Source organism: Malaclemys terrapin, chromosome 2 (genome assembly GCF_027887155.1).
Source record: "Malaclemys terrapin pileata isolate rMalTer1 chromosome 2, rMalTer1.hap1, whole genome shotgun sequence".
NCBI classification, from domain to species: Eukaryota; Metazoa; Chordata; order Testudines; family Emydidae; genus Malaclemys; species Malaclemys terrapin.
Window position 1 is genome coordinate 184,404,464 of NC_071506.1, and position 25,997 is coordinate 184,430,460.

The following is a 25,997-nucleotide window of genomic DNA, read 5'->3' on the forward strand; positions in this document are numbered from 1 at the left end:
CCACTAAGCCATGCCCTGCCTCCCTCTTAAATGTTTGTGGTTTTAAATAACAGGTGTGTGTGTGGGCGGGGTGGGGGAGGTAACAGCAATGATTTTCTGAAGTGCCTCTATCAACTGCACAGGCAAATTTTCCCTCATTATGCAGTAATCAGTGTTCCTAATAATGTAGCTCTTTTTACTACAAAATATTTTATTAGGCATTAGAGATGGACTTAAAACTTCTAGATTCTGACAGCCTGGAAGTGATTGGGAACTGAATTTTCTGGCACTGGCCTATCTCTGTGAAGGATTTGGGGGAGTCTATATTTAGTGCTGCTTGAGTGTGTCTTTGAATCATGATGTTTGAGGAGCATTCTAGCAAAGCATGACCATCTACAAGCTGCAGAATCCTATCTGCAAAATAATCCTAGATGAGCAAGCACTTAGACAGCTTTGGTAGTCTAGACCAATTTATGCTATTTAATCTTGGGGCCAGAGAGAAATGAAACAAAAGGTGGAATAGATTATGGTTAAAATTTTCAAAAGTGCAGAAGTCACAAAGGTTGCACTGAAAGCCAATGGCTCATAGGTGTCTAGGGGTATATCTACTCTGCAAGACATCCACGGTTGGCTCATGCCATCTGACTCAGGCTAATGGGGCTCAGGCCATAGGCACTGACTCCGTGGGTGCTCCGGGGCTGGAGCACCCACGGGGAAAAATTAGTGGGTGCTCTGCACCCTCAGGTAGCCAAGCTACACGCCCTGCCCCACCTCACCTCCTCCTCCGCTTCCTCCCCTAAGCACGCAGCATCCCCGCTTCTCCACCTACCTCCCACCGTTTGCCAACACCAAACAGCTATAGCAAGCTCCAGAAGGGAGGAGGGAGGAGCAGGAATGCGGCACGCTCTGGAGGAGGTGGGGCGGGGGCGGGGATTTGGGGAAGGAGTAGGAATAGGGACAGGGAGGGGGCGGAGTTGAGACGGGGACTTTGGGGAAGGGGTTGGAATGGGGGCAGGACAGAGGTGGAGTCGGGGCAGGGCTGGATGCAGAGGGGAGGCGAGCACCCACCGGTGCCAGTAGAAGTCCGTGCCTATGGCTCGGGCTAAAGGGATGTTTAATTGTGCTGTAGACATTGACCTCTCGAGGTCCCTTCCAGTCTTATGATTTTATGATTTCGGCTTTGGCTGCAGCCTGAGCTCTGGGATCCTTCCACGTTGCAGTGTCCTAAACCCTGGCCTCCAGCCCAAGCCCAAATGTCTACACCTCAATTAAACTACCCCTTAGCCCAAGCTATGTGAGTCTGACTTAGCTGGGGGATGGGCTAGCCACGGGTTTTTAATTGCAGTGTTGACCTATCCAATGTGCCCAAATGTAAGGTGCTAGCCTGTCCCCAGCATGTGCAAGACCTCCCAGCTCCCACCACATCCAGGGTCTCTTTCAAGGCACAGTTTTAGTTTCTAGGCATAGGCAAAGCACCCCACAAACTCAGTTCACCAGTCCTGGAGCTACAGCGTCCTGGAGATTTTACCTTTCCCCTCTGTCCTTCCTGCTTCAGGACCTGCTGCAAGAATTTTCCTTGCTCTTTTAGCAAAGTGCTTTCTTCCAGGATCTCCTTTTCCCCAGGAGCTTCCCACTGCTTCACCTCTAGGGTGACCAGACAGCAACTGTGAAAAATCGGGATGGGGGAGGGGGTAATAGGCACCTATGTAAGACACAGCCCCAAATATCGGTACTGTCCCTATAAAATCAGGACATCTGGTCACCCTAGTCCCCTCCCTACTGCTCCTGCTCTTCCTTCCTTACTGACAGCCCAGCTCTTCCCTGGTCCCTCCTTAGCTGCACCTGATTAATAGACAGGTTGGCTACACCCAGAACTCTGGCCCTTAAATGGACAAACCACAGTGTTACACCAAGTCAGCTTTGAAAATAGGACTTAGGCTCCTAAATCACACAGATGCTTGAAAATGTTGCCCTGTATCTCTAGGGGTGAAGCACTGGGCAGGGAAAGGATCTGGTCAGGCTATTGGTTCATCTTATTCCATTTGTCATTGCTACTTGGTGTCTGATGAATAAATAAAACAAAAATCTGGGTAATCCCTCACATCCCTAAATCAGTGCATAGCCTCCAATTAGTTCAAGGGACTTTTTTTTTCCCCTCCACAAAAGGAGAAGGACCAATAAAACTAGTGAATTTGGGACTACAGGAGTTTAATGATTAACTGAAAAAAAGTGCACACGCTGAACATGCTGGCAAGAAGAAGAGGGCGCCGGATGTCTTCAGGGTTGCTGAAAAGGCCTGGGAATTCCTTGAAACTAGAGTTCCTCGGTTCCTCGTTTCTGTCATATGCTCCTGGAAACAGAGTAAAACAACTAAGGAAATTAGCCATTCCCCAAAACACCTGAAAAAGAACTGAAATCTGCAAACAAGTAAGGACAAATGAATGCATTAATGCACTTATCTTAGAACGTGGAGAGCTACCTCTGTACCTTAGCCTGGTAGCCCAGCCATATAAAGTTGCATATTAAACATTAACTCAGTGGGTATATTGGAAAATAATGGTTTAAAATTAATATAACTGTAGGTTTAAATAATATTTCATTAATCAAACTTTGAAGTTCTCATGGGTGTAGAATAATATTTTAAGTAACTAACTTGAAAGCACTATTTGTAAAGTTTGATATAGTAGAAAGCATTTGTAGCAGGCTTGTAAAACATATGGGGAACCTTCCTGAGTGTCCTGAGCTGACAGGCTGGGCTCTGATAGGGAAATATCCCCTTCAGAGCTACAATATCTGCCTCTGTCTAGGAATAAATTAATGGCTCAGATGCAGGAGTTACGGTAAAATCCTGGAAAATCTGGTTTATAGTTGCAGCCAGTCTGTCCAGTCAGGAAGCAAAGGACTGAAATCCTGTGTCAAGCAGTAGAGATGACTACTTTATTTCATTTTGGTTAGGGCCCCCTGTAGCTAGTGTTGAGTGAAAAAGCAATGCTCATCTTCCACTCAGTCGCACTTGGCGGGGGGTGGGGTGGGGTAGCTGGCAGGCTTCAGGCAGCACTCAAATCAAACTGCTTTAGGTGGGTAAAATGAGGGAGAACAATACCTGAGTTTGCTGGGAACTGAATTTCAGTTGGTGAAGAGAGGAGCTTTGTGAACCTTTTCAATTTTGGTAAGAAAGGGTGCTCCATTTTTTTTTCTTTGCTCCTGTTCGCATGGTTTGCTGGATCTTCAACAAAACTAGTTTTCCCATGGCTGAATCTCATTGTGAAGCTACAGGGGAGGGTTAGGTTTGACAATTTCCTGTCTACTTACCGGGATTCCCAGTAAGGAACATTTTACATTTTACAGTAGGGAATCCCGGTAGGTAGACAGGAAATTGTCAAACCTAACCCTCCCCTGTAGCTTCACAATGAGACGTTTTCAAAATGCACAGGCTTCTGAGGAGCCTGTGAGACTTTGGCTTCCAAGTGATTTAAAGGCTTTTGAAAATTTTACCCTAAATCCACATGTGAGCACCTAACTAACTTCCAGAAGTCCTCAAAACTGATCCTCATAGGCAGGTGTCGCTGAGTTTTCCCGTCTGCCTCATATGTGTGCGCAGGTTATAAAACAGGTGTTCAAAATTAATTTCCATGTGGTAGAGTACCAAGTTTGTGTACATTCCATGCATGCATTGCTCTAAACAATAGGGAAGCAGAGAGGCAAGAATAACTCAGGATGGCTGAATGGAGAGGTATTTTGAGCCAAACAGATATTCTTGAGAAAAGAAAATACAACCCTAGTAAAGCCAATAAAATGTAGCATAAACTACAGCAGGTGATATGTACAAAGGAAATTATGCCTAAAGCTAAGAGGAATTGAAAGGCAAAAAGCTAACAGTATAACATAATAACAAGAAGTACTTAACACATAGCTGAAGCAGGAAGTCTGCAAGGTACTCTGTGGGTCCACTGAACCACAAAGGAGGAAGGGAGCAATTAAGGAATATGAGACCCTTGTTGCGGAGCTAAATGAATAATTTGCATCACTTTTCAATAAAGAGGAGATACTTATTGTAATGGAATGATAAACTGTATTATACAATTCAGTAGGTAGTGCTGTGTATAAAACACCTTATTTAAGCTAACTTTAGCCATCTCCCATGTAACTCATTTTGCCACCATTCCTTCTCCAAGATCTGAATAATTGCACATGGCACCGTGACAGAGGTGGAAGTCTTTAGTTGTCATAACTATAAAGGGAAGGGTAATAGCTGTCCTGTGTACAGTACTATAAATCCCTCCTGGCCAGAGACTCCAAAATCCTTTTCCCTGTAAAGGGTTAAGAAGCTCAGGTAACCTGGCTGGCATCTGACCTAAAGGACCAATAAGGGGACAAGATACTTTCAAATCTTGGGGGGGGAAGGTTTTTGTTTGTGTTCTTTGTTTGGGAGTGTGTTCGTTCTCCGGGAATGAGAGGGACCAGACATCAATCCAGGTTCTCCACATCTTTCTAAACAAGCCTCTCCTATTTCAAACTTGTAAGTAAATAGCCAGGCAAGGCATGTTAGTTTTCCTTTGTTTTCTCAACTTGTAAATGTACCTTTTACTAGAGTGTTTCTCTTTGTTTGCTGTACTTTGAACCTGAGACTAGAGGGGAGTCCTCTGAGCTCTTTAAGTTTGATTACCCTGTAAGGTTGATTTCCATACTGATTTTACAGAGATGATTTTTACCTTTTTCTTTAATTAAAAACCTTCTTTTTAAGAACCTGATTGATTTTTTCCTTGTTTTAGATCCAAAGGGGTTTTGGATCTTGATTCACCAGGAGTTGGTGGGAGGAAGGAGGGGAATGGTTAATTTCCCCTTGTTTTAAATCCAAGGGGTTGGATTTGTTTTCACCAGGGATTTGGTGAAGGTTTTTCAAGGTTTCCCAGGGAGGGAATCCATTGAAAATGGTGGCAGCCGAACCAGAGCTAAGCTGGTAATTAAGCTTAGAAGTTTTTATGCAGGCCCCTACATTTGTACCCTAAAGTTCAAAGTGGGGATCTCAGTCCTGACATGGTGAATAGCGGTGGGATCATTTTAAACCCAAAAGCCAGTGAGATTTTTTTTTCCTTCTAGCTGCTTGGAAAGCCGAGCTGGAAGTAGATAGATGCATATCTTATCTCTCCTTGCCTGAAGGCAGAGGTGTTAAGTTTTTTTTACAGGTCCTTTGTTAAGAGAAGGGTTCAATTAGCAAATGACTGGTAAAAGGTATTTACAAGCTGAATTGTTTTTTTTTTTTCTTTTTACATCCTCGGGAGTAGCTAGTTAGAAAGTTACTGTTAACTCTGCAGCAGCCAGAGCTGAGAGCTTCCCAGTTTGTCAACTGCAAAGGGGGTTACCCAGCACAAGAAAACAGGAAAATGACTACCAAAGAAGTAGCTAACAAAATAGAACTGGCCAAACTAGAAGCAGAAGAAAATGAAAGAAAACATCAGAGACTGCTTCAATTAACAAAACTCGAGACAGAGCAGAGAGAAAGAGAAGAAAAAGCCAAAGAGGAGGCCCACAAGAGAGAGATGGAGCTGAAAGAAAAAGAGATGGAGGAGAGAGAAAAAGAAAGGAAGCATGAACTGGAAGTAGCAAAGGCTAAGCAGGATGCACCAGCCAATGCTAACAACCCCCCTCCAGGTACCACTTCCCATCCCAGAAGATTCCCCACCTACAAGGCAGGCGATGATACTGAGGCCTTCTTAGAAAATTTTGAAAGGGCCTGCCTTGGATACAGCATCACTGCAGACCAGTACATGGTAGAGCTGAGGCCGCAGCTCAGTGGACCCTTAGCAGAGGTGGCGGCTGAAATGCCTAAGGAACACATGAACAGTTATGAACTTTTTAAAAACAAGGCCAGACTCAGAATGGGGCTAACACCCGAGCATGCCCGTCGGCGGTTCAGAGCCCTAAAGTGGAAACCGGATGTGTCATTTACCCGTCATGCTTACCACATTGACAAAAATTGTGATGCCTGGGTATCAGGAGCAAATGTTAAATCTCTGGAAGATCTGCTTTCCCTAGTAAAAATGGAGCAGTTTTTAGAGGGTGTTCCTGAGGAAATAGAAAGGTACATCCTAGATAGGAAGCCCAAAACTGTAACTGAGGCGGGGGAGATTGGAGCCCAATGGGTGGAGGTGGCAGAAAAGAAAAAAACTAGTAGCAGTTGGAGCGAATATCAGAAGGGGCAAGCCGAAACAAAACCTTACCACCGGGGACAACCCAAGGCCCCACCCACATCCCAAGGGAAACCCCAGACGCCTTCTCACCCCACCACACCAGTCTCCACCAACCAACATCGTCCCGGTGATACCTTAGCAGGGCGATGTTTTAAATGTAATGGACTGGGACATATAAAGGCTCACTGCCCCAAGAACCCCAACCGATTACAGTTCATTACACCCCAATCACACCAAAGATCCCCAAACCCAGATGCCTCTCTCATACCCTCGGAGCGAAGGGAAACCTTGAGAGTGGGCGGAAGGAAGGTTACCGCTTGGAGGGACACTGGGGCTCAAGTGTCAACTATCCACCAATCCCTAGTGGACCCCAAACTCATCAACCCAGAGGCTACAGTGACAATTCAACCCTTCGTGTCACAATCTGTAACCTTGCCTACAGCCACGTTGCATGTCCAGTACAAGGGCTGGTCAGGAATGTGGACTTTTGCAGTCTATGACAATTATCCCATTCCCATGCTGCTGGGGGAAGATTTGGCCAACCATGTGAAGGTAGCCAAGAGGGTGGGAATAGTCACCCGCAGCCAGGCTAAGCAAGCTTTCACCCCCATCCCTGTTCCTGAGCCGTCCACCAGGGCCCCGTCTGTGTTACCGGAGACCCAGACAAAGGTGGTGGAACTGGATCCTCTGCCAACGACTGCAACAGCCGTAGTGGATCCAATCCCAAAGACCCAGCCAAAGCCAGTCCCAGAACCGGAACTGGCAACGCAACCAGCACCAGAACCATTGCCAGCCCTGAGTCCAGCCCTTGCAAACCCGTCTACAACTCCAACGCCAGAGGGCACCAGCGAGCCTGAACTGGCAGAAGCAGCAGATAACCCTACCCAAGAGGCTCAGCCAGAGCCTGAGTTACCACATAGTGCACCAGCGGACAGCGGTTCACAGTCAATGGAAACAGCCCCAGCACCTGCATCGCTTCCAGAGGGACCAAGCCCCAGTCCACAGTCCAAGGAGGAACTGATGTCTCCAGCATCAAGGGAACAGTTCCAGGCCGAGCAGGAAGCAGATGACAGCCTTCAGAAAGCTTGGGTGGCGGCGCGGAGCACCCCACCGCCTCTCAGCTCTTCTAACCGATCCCGGTTTGTTGTAGAACAAGGACTTTTATACAAGGAGACTCTTTCTGGTGGGCACCAGGAAGACTGGCATCCTCAAAGGCAGTTGGTAGTTCCCACTAAGTATCGGGTAAAGCTCTTGAGCTTAGCCCATGATCATCCCAGTGGCCATTCTGGGGTGAACAGAACCAAAGACCGGTTGGGGAAGTCCTTCCACTGGGAGGGAATGGGCAAGGACGTTGCTAATTATGTCCGGTCTTGTGAGGTGTGCCAACGAGTGGGAAAGCCCCAAGACCAGGTTAAAGCCCCTCTCCAGCCACTACCCATAATTGAGGTCCCATTTCAGCGCGTAGCTGTGGATATTCTGGGTCCTTTCCCAAAGAAGACACCCAGAGGAAAGCAGTACGTACTGACTTTCATGGATTTTGCTACCCGATGGCCAGAAGCAGTACCCTTAAGCAACACCAGGGCTAAAAGTGTGTGCCAGGCATTAACAGACATTTTTGCCAGGGTAGGTTGGCCCTCCGACATCCTTACAGATTCGGGAACTAACTTCCTGGCAGGAACCATGGAAAACCTGTGGGAAGCTCATGGGGTGAATCACTTGGTTGCCACCCCTTACCACCATGAAACCAATGGCCTGGTGGAGAGGTTTAATGGAACTTTGGGGGCCATGATACGTAAATTTGTAAATGAACACTCCAATGATTGGGACCTCGTGTTGCAGCAGTTGCTTTTTGCCTACAGGGCTGTACCACATCCCAGTTTAGGGTTTTCACCAATTGAACTTGTGTATGGCCGTGAGGTTAAGGGGCCATTACAGTTGGTGAAGCAGCAATGGGAGGGGTTTACGCCTTCTCCAGGAACAAACATTCTAGACTTTGTAAGCAACCTACAAAACACCCTCCGACATTCTTTGGCCCTTGCTAAAGAAAACCTAAAGGATGCTCAGGAAGAGCAAAAGGCCTGGTATGATAAACATTCCAGAGAACGGTCCTTCAAAGAAGGAGACCAAGTCATGGTCTTAAAGGCGCTCCAGGCCCATAAAATGGAAGCGTCGTGGGAAGGACCATTCACGGTCCAGGAGCGCCTAGGAGCTGTTAACTATCTCATAGCCTCCCCCACCTCCAACATAAAGCCTAAAGTATACCATGTTAATTCTCTTAAGCCCTTTTATTCCAGAGAATTAAACGTTTGCCAGTTTACAGCCCAGGAAACAGATGACGCGGAGTGGCCTGAAGGTGTCTACTACGAAGGAAAAAAGGATGGTGGCGTGGAAGAGGTGAACCTCTCCATGACCCTTGGACGTCTGCAGCGACAGCAGATCAAGGAGCTGTGCACAAGCTTTGCAGCAATTTTCTCAGCCACTCCAGGATGGACCGAACGGGCATACCACTCCATTGACACAGGTAATGCTCACCCTATTAGAACCCCACCCTACCGGGAGTCACCTCATGCCAAAACTGCTATACAAAGGGAGATCCAGGACATGCTACAGATGGGTATAATCCGCCCCTCTAAGAGTGCATGGGCATCTCCAGTGGTTCTAGTTCCCAAACCAGATGGGGAAATACGCTTTTGCGTGGACTACCGTAAGCTAAATGCTGTAACTCGTCCTGACAACTATCCAATGCCACGCACAGATGAGCTATTGGAGAAATTGGGACATGCCCAATTCATCTCTACTTTAGACTTAACCAAGGGGTACTGGCAAGTACCACTAGATGAACCCGCTAAGGAAAGGTCAGCCTTCGTCACCCAGGCAGGGGTGTATGAATTCAATGTACTCCCTTTCGGGTTGCGAAATGCACCCGCCACCTTCCAAAGACTTGTAGATGGTCTCCTAGCGGGATTGGGAGAATCTGCAGTTGCCTACCTCGATGATGTGGCCATTTTTTCTGATTCATGGGCAGAGCACATGGAGCACCTGGAAAAAGTTTTCGAGCGCATCCAGCAGGCAGGACTAACTGTTAAGGCTAAAAAGTGTCAAATAGGCCAAAACAGAGTGACTTACCTGGGGCACCAGGTGGGTCAAGGAACTATAAATCCCATACAGGCCAAAGTGGATGCTATCCAAAAGTGGCCGGTTCCAAAGTCTAAGAAACAGGTCCAATCCTTCTTAGGCTTGGCTGGATATTATAGGCGATTTGTACCCCACTACAGCCAAATCGCCGCCCCGCTGACAGACCTAACCAGAAAGAAACAGCCAAATGCAGTTCAGTGGACTAATGAGTGTCAAAAGGCCTTTAACCAGCTTAAGGCAACACTCATGTCTGACCCTGTGCTAAGGGCCCCAGACTTTGACAAACCGTTCCAAGTAACCACAGATGCGTCCGAGCGAGGCGTGGGAGCAGTTTTAATGCAGGAAGGACCGGATCAAGAATTCCATCCTGTCGTATTTCTCAGTAAGAAACTGTCTGAGAGGGAAAGCCATTGGTCAATCAGCGAAAAGGAATGCTATGCCATTGTGTATGCGCTGGAAAAGCTACGCCCATATGTTTGGGGACGGCGTTTCCAACTACAAACAGACCATGCTGCGCTACAGTGGCTTCATACCGCCAAGGGAAATAACAAAAAACTTCTTCGGTGGAGTTTAGCTCTCCAAGATTTTGATTTTGAAATACAACACATTTCGGGAGCTTCTAACAAAGTGGCTGATGCACTCTCCCGGGAAAGTTTCCCAGAGTTAACTGGTTAACAATTGTTTTTGGAATGAAACATATTGTTAGTTTTTATATAATCAGTAGTATGTCTAAAGGTACATGTGTCTTATTAACTCTGTTTTCTCCCAGAACTCCAGGAAGAAATCACAGCCAGTGTGGAACCGAACATCCAACACTATCTGTGATTTGGGGGGCGTGTCATAACTATAAAGGGAAGGGTAATAGCTGTCCTGTGTACAGTACTATAAATCCCTCCTGGCCAGAGACTCCAAAATCCTTTTCCCTGTAAAGGGTTAAGAAGCTCAGGTAACCTGGCTGGCATCTGACCTAAAGGACCAATAAGGGGACAAGATACTTTCAAATCTTGGGGGGGGAAGGTTTTTGTTTGTGTTCTTTGTTTGGGAGTGTGTTCGTTCTCCGGGAATGAGAGGGACCAGACATCAATCCAGGTTCTCCACATCTTTCTAAACAAGCCTCTCCTATTTCAAACTTGTAAGTAAATAGCCAGGCAAGGCATGTTAGTTTTCCTTTGTTTTCTCAACTTGTAAATGTACCTTTTACTAGAGTGTTTCTCTTTGTTTGCTGTACTTTGAACCTGAGACTAGAGGGGAGTCCTCTGAGCTCTTTAAGTTTGATTACCCTGTAAGGTTGATTTCCATACTGATTTTACAGAGATGATTTTTACCTTTTTCTTTAATTAAAAACCTTCTTTTTAAGAACCTGATTGATTTTTTCCTTGTTTTAGATCCAAAGGGGTTTTGGATCTTGATTCACCAGGAGTTGGTGGGAGGAAGGAGGGGAATGGTTAATTTCCCCTTGTTTTAAATCCAAGGGGTTGGATTTGTTTTCACCAGGGATTTGGTGAAGGTTTTTCAAGGTTTCCCAGGGAGGGAATCCATTGAAAATGGTGGCAGCCGAACCAGAGCTAAGCTGGTAATTAAGCTTAGAAGTTTTTATGCAGGCCCCTACATTTGTACCCTAAAGTTCAAAGTGGGGATCTCAGTCCTGACATTAGTGCTGCCTGTAGTAGTAGTGAAACACCAGGGAAGCCTAGGTAACTCCCAGGGCTGTGGAACAAAGGACAGGAGACGGCCCTTAGACTCTCACAAGAAACTTTATTTCTCCCCCAGTTATAGCCATGACAGACAATAATCACATGGCTTAGCCTTTCCCTTGAACCCAAGAGGTTCCAGGCACTTTGCAGTCATGCTGCTGCTCTCAGGAAATTTTCTCTCTTCTTGTCTGTGCAGCTTTCTCTCTTCTCACCTTCGTTGTTCCTCCGGCCTCCTCAATGCTCTCATCTCTCTCTCTGTTGTCCATATGTTCTAGCATTTAGAGTAGTGTCCCAGTGTGTCAGGACTCCTGGGTTATGTTTTGGCTGTGCAGTTGCCTCACTCTATGGCTTTGTCTTCAGCACCTGCTAGATGGTTTTAGTGATACTGGTCTTCATCTACCCTTAGCAAAGAGCTTTGATGTCCTATGATGGGGGACAGAGCTGGAATACATCAGAGTGCCCAATTATCTGACCCAGCTCTCCTGGCTGCACATGCTGATGTTCCCCAGTCTTTGCTCTTTCCTGCAGACATGTGAGGGGATGAACCCCTCACCTATGTTTCATGGGGACATTAGGCGTATCCCCTCCATTCTCAACCCCCATTAACAAACATTTACACATTTTTGTGAACAAAAATGACCTTCTGGACTGACTGTCCCAGCCACATGCAGTTGTTAAAGATCCCATCTCAGAGGGGTCAGGTGTTCACCCTCGGTTTGGGGCTGAGCCCAGCTCTGTTCATCTTCTGTTCGTTCTGCCTTGAATCCACGATCATTCTTCATTCCCTTCCTATCAAACTGCTGCCAGGCCAGTACTGGGTGAAGAGATCCTTTTCTATCCCACATCCATCTCACCAGGGATCATGAGGGTTAAGTAACGAACTGCATGTGGGCTGCTTAGAAACTCATCGGGGGGGGGGGGGGGGGCGGAAGACTCCAGGCCAATGTACATTGGGAAACTCAGCAGGCTTTGAAACCATTTTCAGAGATGCATTAAGGATTGGACTCACTTAACTGATCCAACTGTGGGAGAGGGAGTTGTGTTTTATTCAAATGGGTTTTTGAAAAGAGTATTTCTTACACCATTTAGGGTAGAGCTGGGCCCTCTCCAGCTGTATTGGTGGGATCAATGAAAATTATTTCAGCACATGGTCAATTTCCCTGGGTAGTTGAGCCTGTAAATGTACAGTATTATTTATTCCCCATGAAAATCCCCCATCATTCCACCTAATGGCCCCTTGGGGTGCGTCTACACCCCAACAAACGACCTAAGGCTAGCCAAGGATAGCTGACTCAGGCTCATAGATCTTGGGCTGCAGAGCTATAAAATTTCAGTGTAGATGTTTGGGGTCAGGCTGAAGCCCAATCGCTGAGAGCCCATGAGGGCAAGGAGTTCAAATTTGATGTTGAAGGGAACAAGAACCTTAGGGAGGAATTTCTAGGGGCAATGGAGGTGTTAGGAATGGATGGCAAAGTAGATGACATTACTGAATAGATGTGATCCGGATCCTACTGGATTTTCCTTCACAGAATTTCCAAAATCTACCTCTAGGACTAGTTCCAAGCCCTGATCACAGTCCATCTTGATAACTGCTTTTGGATAGACTGAGTGTGGTGAGAAGCCCCAGAGGTTGGAGGAGTGAGAGATGCCCAGGTCCTAATGGTCAATTCCGGAGAGACTACAGAAAAGAAATCTGTAGGATTTTCACCATACTTCTTTTTCAATGGTTCAGGTATTTGTGTTTCCTCTCACAGACTGTGGAGCTGGTATGAGAGTGCTCTGTGTGTGTGTGTGTGTGTGTGTATATATATATATATATATACAAGTTAATAGATAAAATGGCAGTAGATGTTACTTAAAAGTATGTAGGTGAGCTCCTGAGTTTTCTAGGACCAATAAAACTTGTTGCGCCCAGCAAATGGCTTCCTTTGTGCAATTCTTTGCATTTGCTTTAAACAGGGGGTATGATCTGGCCTAGTGGGTGTCAATTCTATTCAGGATAGCGTGGGAACTCCACTTATGCATTTCAATAATTTGACACCTACTCAGACAGCTTCTCATGCAGCCTTTTATGAAACAGACATAAACTGTCCAGCTGTCAACAAAAGATCAAAATACAGTAGGATACCCAGCAAAATTGCAAAATGTCACACAGACCATTTATTGATGTGTAAAGAAGAAGCTCACTCTAATTTGAAGTTGCAAAAGAGAAATGTTTTGAGTGACTTTCAAGACTGTCTCCAAAGCCACACTTCTAAGGTGACAAAATTTACCACTTTACCAACATAAGATTACAATCTTTGATTTAAAAATGGGGGCAGAGGTTATTTTAAAAAGGCCTAGAAATATCAAATCCCTGCTTATGTCCATTCACTGATTTTAAAAAAATCATCTTTTGTGATTACAAGTCTCTGGAGAAAGAACAAGAGGGATAATGCTGATTCTGTGTAGCTGGACTATATTAAAAATATGGACTGTCTTCCTGAAAATATACATGGAGTTATTGATGGGAAAACAGTGTAGAGCTTGCTTACAGCGCCTAGAGGAAGGGAGGTGTCAGCCAATATTCTCCCTGGGAGAACGGTTTGCAACTATCTGACACTTTACCCAATCTTGTGCTTTCTAAAGTATGTGTAAAAAAAAATTTGTTTTTCAATAGTCTTTTAGATGAGCCCCAGAGATAAGTCATGTCTGTCTACTGATCTAGCAATATCCTAAAGCAAAACATGAACTCCATCATGTCGTGGAAAAATCCACCCACGCATTGATTTTAGTTCACAGACTCAAGCCTGAGGCCAGTTTATTGCAATACATACCAACACGTTGGGGGTTGCAGTCAGAAACTACACCCCCGATCACAGCTCGCAGGCTGCTTTTATTCTTACAAACCACAACCATAGTACAAATTATACGTCATTTACGAAAATAAAAGAGTTGGGGTCTGTTCCCTTTCTCAGTATCTTCCTCATTATTTTTCCGAGTATTGGGTGGGGGCCTTCTCGAGAAGCCTGATGCGGTCAAAACTTGGCACCAGGTAGGGTACATTCTCGGAAGAGTGCATGGTAGCTTCTGGGGCATTATGGTCAGTGTACCGGGGAGGGGTTGACAGGATGCCCAAAGAAGGCATCTAATTGGCTAGTTTTGCATTTAGCTGAAATTACAGGAGAAGTTAACATTTAGCTAGAAATAATTTCTTCACACAAGCAGTTATTATATTTCATCTACAAGCGGTTATCATATTTCCGCTGCCAATAACACACAAACTGTTATTTTGCTAGGGGTCTCCACATTTCTTCTCCCTCTCTCCTCTGACCATAACCCCTGATCGAACTTGGCAGAAGACTGTGTTGCTTAGTTTAGTTCAGGCCTGTGGCCTGCAAAGGCCTGCATTGTGAGCTTTCACCGGCATCTCAAGCAATATAAGGGAGGCTGGCCAGGCCTATTCCCTCACAATCAGAAGCAGGAAATTGCCATAACCCTTCCTTCAATCTGGTGGTTGAATTTTAACAAGGGGCTCACACAACCCCACTCCAGCACATCACTAGTTGGTGGTCTTTCCTGTGAATTAATAGTGACTATTCTTAATAGAGTCGTTTTGGGAGTTCTGTCGTTTATCCTGAATTAATATATATATATACACACACACAAACACACACACACTCTCTCTCTCTCTCTCTCTCTCTCAAGTTTACCAGTCTCCCATTTTCTAACACTTCGCCACTATTAATATTGAATCTAGACAACATTTTCAAAAGTAACTAGTCACTTTTAAACATCTTGGTCATAGCCTCTAATCCATGAGAGCATAGATCCTCTTTTTCCAGAATGGTTTTCTACTGGATACAGCACATGATTTTTGCCATTCTTCCTATTGTTTAGTGTCTTGATCGCTTCTTCTGGCATGATCTTTTTTTCCTTCAGTATTCTTTTCCTCCTAGGAAATTTATATTTAATGTTGGCATCTGGTCTCACAGCCGTCTTCCTTTGCAATCACCAAGACAAAGACTTCATTTAATTATTTAGCAATATCTCTCTTGTCAAGTTTGCTGGAGATATGAAATAGGGCTGTACAGCATGTATTCAGATGGGTATGTAAACATGTATGTTGACTTGTTGAACTTCTGCCAGAAACCACCATTCCAGCTTTTCTCAAGTCCAATCTCTGCCTGTTGCTAGCTTCACAAGTGCCCTGCAACCGCTCCGATTGCTGTTAGGGAACATGACAGCAGTAATGTCACTAGAAAGTGATGCCACCCTTCCTCATCCATTGTGAAGTCCGCAACCAGGCTGTCAGTTTCACTTCCTTGCCCAAGAGTGCCTGGGTGGCTCTCTCTGAGGCATCTCAATAGATCTCAGTCAAAAAACACTAAAATGATTAATGGATCAATCAATTCCTGTTGGTTTTGGGGGCGCTTTATGAAAGACGAAAGGATCAGCTACACCCTAACCTTCTCTCTTCCTGAAAACAAGTTTCTAAAACTAACAAGGAGCAATAAAAGAACACGCGCTGAGTTAGAGATCCATCCACTATAGTATCTCAAGTACTCTGGCCCACTGACTGATTTAAGGACTGATCCAGAGCTCTATACACCACGGATGTTCAGTGTTATGTGTAGCGATTTATTATTCAGACCTCAGTGGGCCTTAAATCAGCAATGATAGGAAAATTAATTTCTATCCCAAAAAGCTACATGTAATTTGATAAATGTAAAAAATGATTGTGGTTGATTGTGATTGTATCTTTTTTTTTTTTTTTTTTTTTAAAAAGACTGATCAGAGGGTAGAAAATCTGAGAAAACTGTTAGCCAGTTCTTCCTTTCTTGTATTTCTTTTTCAGTTCCACCACTATCATTCAGTGTTGTGAGGAGGAACGTACTATTCAGACCAATAATTATCCCACAGCAGTTTGAGCTTAAATGACTTTTGGATTAAACATTAAAGCAATCATTTGCTAATAACGTGTCTACCCTTCCCATGGCTCCTTACACAGTGGAAAAAACGTTTTAGTTCTTGTTAAAACATGTTCTTTGACAAGAGGTTCTATTTGAGCAACATTAATGACATTTAAAGACCACCACGCTTGGTCACTCTCCATTGTATTGTGCGTCTTTAAAAAAAAAACAATTATCCTCGTTTAGTACTAAACTTTTTATATACGAATCCCATGTTTTCTGGTAATTATCTGTTTGTAATAATTCACACAAAGAATCTCAGAATTTGGGGAGGAAATTTTCAAAGGCACAAATAGGAGTTACTTTGTGCAGCTCTTTACACCTAAGCCATTTGCAGTGCACTGCACAAAAGAAGCCATTTGCAGTGCACAACTCAGGGCCAGCTCCAGGCCCCAGCCAACCAAGCATGTGCTTGGGGCGGCACCTTGGAGCGGGGCGGCGCTAGGATTTCTATTTATTTATTTATTTATTTATTTTGGTTCGGCGGTGGGGCGCTCGGAGGGGCGGGGCTTGGCGCGTCGCTCGGAGGGGGGAGGGGGTGTGGCGCTCGGAGGGGGGGCAGGGGCTTCAGGCGGCGCAGCACTCGGAGGGGGGCAGCGGCTTCAGGCGGCGCAGCACTCAGAGGGGGGCAGCGGCTTCAGGCGGCGCAGCACTCGGAGGGGGGTGGGGCTTCAGGCGGTGTGGTGCTGGGGGGGGCAGAGGCTTGGCGCGGCACTCGGAGGGGGAGCAGGGGCTTGGCACGGCGTGTCGCTTGGAGAGGGGCGGGGGTGCAGCACTCGGGGGCGGGGGCTTCAGGTGGTGCGGCGCTTGGAGGGGCAGGGCTTCGGGCGGCGCGGCGCTGGGGGGGGCAGGGGCTTGTGCGGCACTTGGAGGGTGGGGCTTCGGGCAGCACGGCGCTCAGAGGGGCGGAGGCTTGGTGCAGCGCTGGGGGGGCGGGGCTTGGCATGGCGCATCGCTCGGAGGCGGAGGGGGCGGGGGCTTCGGGCGGCGTGGTGCTGGGGGGGGGCGGGGATTTCGGTGGCACTGGTTGGGGCGGGTTCGGCTGTGCGTCGCTCGCGGGGGGGGTATGGCGGGGCGGCGTTCTTCTTTTTTGCCTGGGGCGGCAAAAAAGTTAGAGCAGACCCTGACACAACAGGAAGTTTTTATGATCCTACAAAACCAGGAACTATATTACATATTCTTGAGCACCACCTCCTGGCACCTTGTTGATTAACTGTTTATAGATATACAGATACCGTTTGTAACATAAAACACTGAACTCCCATTAAAAGTCAATGCCTTAACTGCTGTTTGGGCCTTTGAAAAGCTTTCCTTGGTCATTAAACTTTGAACTTTAATGAACAGTTACATTATCACTTAAAAATAAAACTAACAGTTCCAATAATTTTAATGTTTTGGTGATATGAGCAAACACAGTATCTATTTGCTTTCTCTGTACTTATTACTAATGGATAATTTAGCCTGTTGTTCGGGTCTTTCTGTTTTGTCTTGCTTTGCTCCCAGCACAAAGTGTGCTCTTTGTCTTCCCTTTCCAAAGAGCTAATGCAGGCTGGTTGCTCCACAATAATTTTTTACATATTTATTTTTGTTGCTATATCCATTGTAACATAAAGTACAACTATATAGGTGTAATGTACAATATTTACTCCTTATGCTTGGAAGTTAACAAGACTAGCCAATCTAATACAGTTAATTTTGTTGTTAAGTTTCAGGTCATCTTCTTCTCTTGATTCTGTCTTTGTGACACTCTCAATTATAAGCAGGACTATAAGCAGAGCTGTGCAAATAACTGACTTTTTGATTCTCTGGCTGATATTCACATACACAGACAAAAATTGGGTCGACCCAAAACAAAACATTTAAGTTTTTGGCAAATCAAAAAGGCAAAAAAAAAATAGTTTTGGATCAAACAAAATGTTTCATTCTACCTGAAACAAAATGTTTTGTTTTGTTTTTGTTTTCAAGGTTTTTTTAAATAAAGTTGAAGAACATTGCAAAACAAAAAGTCATTTAGAAAATGCTGAAATGAAACATTTTCAGAATTGTTTTGTTTTGTTTCAATCAAAACAATTTGATGAATTCAACACAAATTCACAAAATAGTTCAGTCAACCCAAATCTGCAAGTTTAAATGCAAGATTTTTAAGTATGGTATGTAATTGCTTCAGTATTGTGCACGATCTATTTAAAAAATAATCATCTTTGAAGTGTGGTGGAGAATTTTCAGGCCATTAGGATGAAGCAGTCAAATCTTGTTCTATCGTCAACAATACAGAAGAGTAATCATTCCTCTCACAAGAGCCATCTGCATCAGCTAGAAGAAAAGGCTAACTAGATCCAATTCAGCTCTGGAAACAGCACTTTTTCTAAAAAGTGCCCACTGATTTTGGGTGCTTGATATCAGACACCTGGCCTCACATATTGGATGTATAAACCACCTCATTAGCATGAAAATATGAACAATCCTATCTGTCTGTCTTGTCTAACCTATTGCCATATATAAAGTGCTTGAGAATTAAGAAAGGAAAAGTGTGAGTGTATGTAGGGTAAGAGAGAACAGCTCTCCCTCCACTTTGCTGATGAAGTGAGGATTCACCAGGCTGGTGTAGGAGCAGCTGGAGAAGATCCTGGATGCGGAGTATCTGGGTGTCTCCTTTTAGAAGTGAGGATTTCATTCCATGTTGTTGGGGGTAGTTTTGCTCCAATATCTTAGGGTTCTGTAAGGCATGGGCTGTGCAACCACATATTTTGATGTGTGGCAATATCGCTCGTCAAAGCAAACGTGGCACAGTTACACAACAAGGGTGAGACTGAGATAGTTTTTAGGAGCAGATAGCTGTCCAGGTAGCTGATATTCATCAAATTTAGCTAATAATCTGCTGTAAGATTCTGGAGGTGTTAAGGACAACAAACCTGTTTTTGACATTTAGAATTGCAATAATCTACAAAGTCTATGGAAATGCATTGCAAAATCCTGCAAGACTGTGGTAAATTCATTGCCTTGAGGTATTGCACCTCACCTGACAGTCTGAAATCTGAGGACTGGTGGGGAGGGCAGCTTGGTTTCATAAACATTAGTAGAACTAGTGAAGTTTGTTCATATGGTGATTCTGAGAATATTCATATGCAATATTGATCGGAAAAGTAGTCAGGAAGATGTTAGTGAAAGGATTATATCTAATCTGGCTAGAAAAGTGGGTGAGGTTTGAGGGAAACAACTGAAATGCTTGTACTTGAATGCAAGGAGTCAGCAAATAAAATGGAGGAACTGGAACTACTCATGCAGGAGGTCAGACCAGATATTACTGGGATTACAGAAACATGGTGGAATACCACTTATGACTGGAATACAGATATCGAGGGGTGTGGGGTGTTTAGGGAAAAGAGGGGTAAAGGTGATGGAGTAACATTTTACAAAGCAGTAAAATGTAAAGAAATAAGTGGTACTATGAACAAAACAGAATCTGTCTGGGTCAAAATCTCTTTGGGGAAGGATTGTAAGAGGTTCTATCAGGCTAGTGTTGGGGGGCTGGTATAGGCTCCCAGAGTCAGACTCAAATATGGATAGAGATCTCTCTAATATTATTAGAGAGAGAAATACTTTTGGGTATTGTCATAGTGGGAGACTTTAACTTCCCGGAGAAGAATTAGAGAATATATGCTATTAATCCATGTAAGGCCCAGTTATTCCTGGATGTGATAGACAATAATTTTCTTCAAATTGTCACTGAACCAACAAGAGGTGATGATACAATTTTAGATTTGGTTTTGGTAAGTAGCAACCATGGGTGGCGGGTGAACCACTGGTTGGGAGAGGCTAGCCCCGGCCCAAGAACCTGCCCCTCTTCCCCTGCCGGAGCCCCCCATCCCTGCGGCTGCCAGCCCCAGGGGACCAGGTGATGTGCATTCCCCCGACCCCGCTTGCGCACAGAGCAGGCAGGCGGGTGCGCCCCCACTGGAGCATGGGGCAGGTGCCCTCCCCAGCCTCATTGTCCCCTGATCCCCCCCCAGCACCTCCAGCCTCCCCACCCCCCAGTCCCGGTGGCCCTAGCCCCAGCCCAACATGCTTCCCTGAAGAGGAGCAGCCTGCCTGGGCTGGGGCCAAGGGGGAAGGGCAAGCAGTAGGGGGCTTCAGGGAGGAGCGTGGGCAGGGCCATGCCAGGATGTTTGGGGAGCCACAGCCTTCCCCAGCCTATGCAATATGCCACCCAAGGTAGCAAGGACATCATAGAAGAGCAGGTTGTAAGAAATAACCTTGGATTGAGTGATCACCAGTTGATTCATTTGACATTAAACTAAATTAAAACCAGGTTGCCATGTTTGTTTCTTTTTATTTCTAAAGGGCAGTCAGATGGAACCCTAGTCAGTCATAGTCCTTCCAACCCTTCTGCAAGGGTTCTCCCTCCCACCCTTGGATAGAGGGTCCTATCAATTTGTTGAATCAAAAGAAGGCCCTGTAAATTCATCCTTTTTATGCCAAAAGCCTGGTATAAAAGCCTTTGTTTGTTGGGCTCTGGAAAACACAGTTTGAACCAATAAATGCAAACCACCCCAGGTGGTGGTATCTCTTTGGACGTGTTTACAACCTAAATGATTTACACTCCACTGTATTTAGTGCCTGGAGTTGCTTGGTAACCCCTAGCCAACAGTGATACATAAACTTTATACAAGATGGTTCCCAAAGATATTGCATGCCATGGCAATATCCATCATGCTATTACCCTCATTTTACAGATGGGGATCTGAGGCTCAGAATGACTAAGGGCACGGGGGGAGGGATAGCTCAGTGGTTTGAACATTGGTTGTGAGTTCAATCCTGAGGGGGCCATTTAGGGATCTGGGGCAAGAATCTGTCTGGGGATTGGTCCTGCTTTGAGCAGGAAGTTGGACTAGATGACCTCCTGAGGTCCCTTCCAACCCTGATAGTCTCTGTCTATTCTGCCCTGCAGTTCATGTTAATGGGCAGTGTGAATAGCTGTGCACACCAACATGCTGCACTGTAACTCCCTCCCTGTGGGCATGAACTTAAAGTCCTGAGTTGACACTAAAGTAGGACTACCTTTAAGTTCATGCCCGCAGAGGGGAGTTACAGCGCAGCCCTTTGGTGAACACTGCTATTCACAAGCCCTGCATCCAAACTTCAAAGCAGTGTAAATTTGCTCATTGTGACTTGCCCAGAATCTATAACAGGGAATTGAACCTCTGTCTCCTGAGTCCTCAGCTAATGCCCAAACCACTGGACTATCCGTCTTCTCTAGACGCATGTTTCCTCCAGTCACATTTAAGTCCTGTCTAGTTTGGTGACTGCCTCTTCTGGTGTGACATTACAGTCATCTGAAGTGCTTTTGTTAATAGCTCTGTGGTGTAAAGAGGAGAGATGATGGCGATCTGAAGGATCTAAGAATCTGGAACTTTCCTCTTCACCAGATCCAGGGTTTGACAATGTTGAGGCCACACTGTGTCTATACTATTTTCCTTCCTGGATGGGGGTGAGGGGGAGCAAGGTAGGTTTTTTTTAAAAAGCTTATTTAGTGTACTTTGTTAATATTTATTTTTAAAGACCATGTAATGCCCTTGGAGTAGGAGGTGAGACCAGGATACATTTAAGTAAATAAAATAAGTACAACTTCATGATCATTTACTATTGTGCTGCTGTCATGGTTGTTGATACTGCAAGTCACAAGTGGAAATTAATTTCTATTGCAGATTCATCTGTTTCTGTATCCTCAGATGTATCTCCTAGTTAATCCATTGTGAAGAGTCTGTGTGCTCTGCAGAGGATACATTTTAATTCCTGATACAATGCCAGTGTAATCCATGTTTCTGATGTTAGAAGGCTTTGTTTACCTTTTATTCTATTAAAGGTTTTCTACACTGCAAGCATATCTTCCTTTTGCACAGAATATCCTTACTCACACTTCATTGAACTAACACATTCTGGGCCAATTTTGCTCCTGTCATGTGATGAAGGTCTTTCATGTGATATCACAGGACTTGCTCAGACAACCTTATACAAACACGTCTAGGGTACAATCAGATCCTGGCTGGATTGTCTTCCAGTAGTGCTACAGCCTCCTGTTCAAACACATCATCTCTCCTAATTCATTATCAAGCCAGGACAGCGCAAAGTCAATAAATGCCTTGGGATTATTTCACTGGTATAGCGCCACTTCTTGTCAGAAGAGGGATGTAACTTTGAGTGTGCAATAATGTGCTCAAACTACTTCTATTAGATTCTATGGGTGTTTACTCAAACTGATCCTGAACTTTGAACCTTTTAAGATTCCCTGTCGCTTCTCACACACTCATATTTTGTATTTAGAAACAGTTTTTTGATAAAGGTGACCTGTCTAGTCAGTGTGTTGTGACATCATAAGAAGTTTTTCTGGTGAAATAGCCAATATTGCTAGGATGACTTGAATGAGTTTACACTGCTGAAGTACTCACAGCAGAACTGATACACTGTAATAAAGAAATCAGTACGCTTTGATTGTGGCTACCACAGCAAAAATCTATTACGCAGCCTTAGTCATGTGGTCTGTCAACAGTTGGTGAGGAGAATTAAAAAAGGTGAGGTGAGCAAAAGGAGGAGTCGTAAATCCCATAAGAGCTATTAGAATTATGAGGGAATTATAGTGGAGCGTGAGTGTAAATGACCAGTGTGGCCATGCTTAGATCTTGTGATTTATTTTTCTTTCAGAGTGGTATTTACTTCTCCTTTCTCTGTCTAAGTTATTGCACCTCCAGTTGTCCACATCCTGGCTCCGCTGTGGAATATAATCTAATATTTCAGTTCCTGACCTGTAGGTTGATAACACTTTCTTCAGGTCACAGTGCTGTACAAGGCAAGTTAAAGGGATACAGTCAAGATAGAACACCTCCAATGATTAAAACAAAAAGAATTTCCATTTCACCTTTTATGAAGTTTGCTTACCTTTTACAAGTCACACAGCTAAAACTGTCAAATTAGACTGGGCTGCCTTTCTGGTTTTGCTTTAGACAGCTTTATTTTTTGCTTCTCGTGAACTTAGCACCAGGCTGTTGCATTTGATTTTCTAACCCACTAAGGGAACAGTTAAATCCAGAACAAAAAACGGTTTCCATTAAATTTAAAGAATAAATTTTGAAAACACTGACTATTTATATTGGACCAAGTTCATCACAGATGTAACTCTATTGACTGTGGAGCTCATTTGCTATGAACAACTCCTCGGGCAATAGGCATGTGAGTGCTTTGCTCCCCGAATGCATGTGATCATAATCTGACCGTTGCAGAAATCACATCCCAAGAACTGAAAATCCAAATCAAATTCCAAAATAAAGTCAAACACATGTGATAGCAAAATCCTGGGCCTGGTTTTTACGTGTGTTTGGTTTTTAAAATAAAAACATCTTTCACCATTGAAAAGATGTCCTTGTTAAGCTAAAGGTTGCAGCTACAGACATAGCCGTGAAATCACTCTTTTAAAAGTGTGATCAACTCTCAAAACAATTTTTTTACTCGTAAACGTAATGTCTGTAATATGCAAATACCCTGGTCATGAGAATTGGTTGTGTTAGATCCGAGATAATGGTCTTGTATCTAACAAGAGCAGATCATGACTGTGAGGAGTCCATCGCCTTCTTGAAAGCAAACTAAAGAAACATTGACCATCAATTTCCTGTGTTCTTCTAAGGAACAGAACATTCCAGAAAAAAGGTCTGTAGGAGAATAAAGGGGTCCTTTTATATTATTTTAAGAAAAAAAATGTTTTTCTTGTTGAAAATGTGTTAGAGCTTTGAAAAACATACGTAATAAAAGTAAACACGGGGAAACTGTGAAAAAGCTAGAAACACGTATCTTAAGGTTAATATCACCATGGTAATCCCATGTGTATAGCTTTATAGTCCACAGTTACTGCATAATACTCTATCTTTGGCTACCTGGCCTTAAAAAAAAAAGTATTGCAATGTTCTATATAAGTGGTCAAAACCACTGTCTCTTACACTAGCATTGTTTCCATGACTGAGGTAATTATTATAGAAAAGTGTGTGTGTGTGTGTGTGTGTGTGTGTGTGTGTGTGTGTGTGTGTGTGTGTGTGAGAGAGAGAGAGAGAGAGAGAAAATTTGTTTAGAGACTGCCAGTGTCATGAAAAATAACAATAGCGCCCTCCCCTAATACCAAATCCAGTCGACAGTAGTTGCTCAGCTGCATGGGTCTGCTTTTTAGATAGATTATTTTGTTCTAAATATATTTAGGATGGAGTATGGGAGAGAGAGAGGGGGGAGATGCTGCTGCTGCTGTTGAATGTTAAATGCAAAGCACTTGTCTCTGATAGGCTAGGGAGAAGTGGTTACTCTGCCTATATAAACTGACAACAGCATCCTCTGTGCTTTATAAGTGTCACAGGGGAGCAAAGAAAGAGGAAGAAAGAGAAAGAGGGAGTGGAGAAGGAGGAATCTCACCAATTGGCTGTAAGTAACATTCTTTGTCCTTGTAGCTTCATGCTTAATAAATCCAAGAAGATAAATGCTTGGATTAATTCAACAGTTTGTTACTTCGCCTTGGAGTTTGGCTAATTAATGCTAATTATACAGCCTATTTTATTTTAGAGGAGTAAATTGGAAGCACAAAAGACATTTGCATTTTTTTAAAGCTAAGTTTGCACAGGTTAGTGTGTGCCTCTTATTTTGTATTTATTCGTGCAGAGATAGAACAATCCCAGTGTTTTGGTTTATGCATATGTATGTGTGACAGCCTTATGGAAAAATTAGACTGCCAATCCAACTGCCACAGTTCTGGACAACCATGTAGACCTTTAAAAATAAAAACAGATGTTTCTCTTCTGTATCTTCTGAATAAGAACAAATCTATTTTGTTTCTATATGTGATATTCTTAAAGTGAACATATCCTCCAGGGAAACCAGTAGGATTTTTTTAATGGAAAATTAGCAAACTGCAAAAGCTGAGCAACTCAGAGTGAAAGCTAAATGAGGTAACTTTGTATACTGACAAGAAAAACAGAAAGTACTAAATAGTGAAAAGTAGGAGCCACCTTATTCATGCATAATTCCTGTTAAAGACAATTGATGCAGAAGCAATTCAGGATCAGGTCAATTGTGTTGACTGTAAATTTAAATCTGTTTGTGTTTGCCTCTATTTCATGCAGAACATTTAATACAAGGCCTTCTCCTGCAGTTCTTAGTTAGACAACATTTACTTCAATGCGAATTTTGCCCAAGAAAAGATTGCAAATCAAAGGTGTAATTCTCTTGCCATTGAATTCAATGGCTAAAATCCCAAAGACTCCAGTGGGGCCATATGCAGCGCTCAAGCCTTTAATTTACATTGGATTCTGTAACAAATGGGCAGAGAGATAGATAACATGTCAATCTACTTGACTGAAAATAAATGTATAAAGTTATCAAAATACTTTGAGCCTATGCTGTCCTCAGTTGTTGAAATTTGTATGTTGTTTTAGATGTTATTAATGTGTCTAATCTATAGGGCTTTCTGTTTGGTGGTGTTTGGGGGGGACCCCTCCCACCCAAATAATATACATGTATATGTATGTCTCCTATCTGCATTTAATAATCTCAGTCATTGATGTTAGCGTTTTTGTTGTTGTTTTGCTTTGTGCTTCAGATTGGTTCTGTTGAATTAGAGACCAGGTAGGTGTTCATACAATTAGAAAGCATTAAATAATTGGTGATTAAAAACCTCCATATTCTCTTTGTGGTATCTGTTCTTTCTCTCTGCTCAGAAATTTTCTGGCACTCCTTAATAAACTATAAGTTTTAAAAAATAACCTTATCAACCAGAAACAGAATTTAAAGAAACCACAATTCTGTTGTTGATATTTTGTCAATGTGTACATAAAAATAACATGCATATTGTAATTGGAAGCAAACATAGGCAATAATAATCAGAAATAGTTATTTACATAAGTATTATAGCTATAAATGTATTGCCTAAGTTTGTCTCCATATATATGTATGTTTTATAAATATATAAAAATGTGTGGTGCTCTTCTTACTGATTTTTAAAGTAAATAGAAAATAAGTTC

The 25,997-nt window shown here is 43.8% G+C and overlaps 1 protein-coding gene across 3 annotated transcripts in view; it reads left to right on the forward strand.

The window, feature by feature from the left end:
* The first annotated feature begins 2,251 nt into the window (after positions 1–2,251).
* DDC (dopa decarboxylase) overlaps positions 2,252–25,997 on the forward strand; it is a 117,682-nt gene continuing 93,936 nt past the window's right edge. Inside the window, exons 1-2 of one of the 3 annotated variants that reach the window (XM_054019881.1) lie at positions 2,252–2,406; positions 24,333–24,405. The gene's annotated coding sequence lies outside the window, so the exon portion shown is untranslated. Of the gene's footprint in view, positions 2,407–12,621; positions 12,695–24,332; positions 24,406–25,997 lie in introns of those variants that run through there. The other 2 variants (XM_054019882.1, XM_054019880.1) reach the window with 2 other exon arrangements.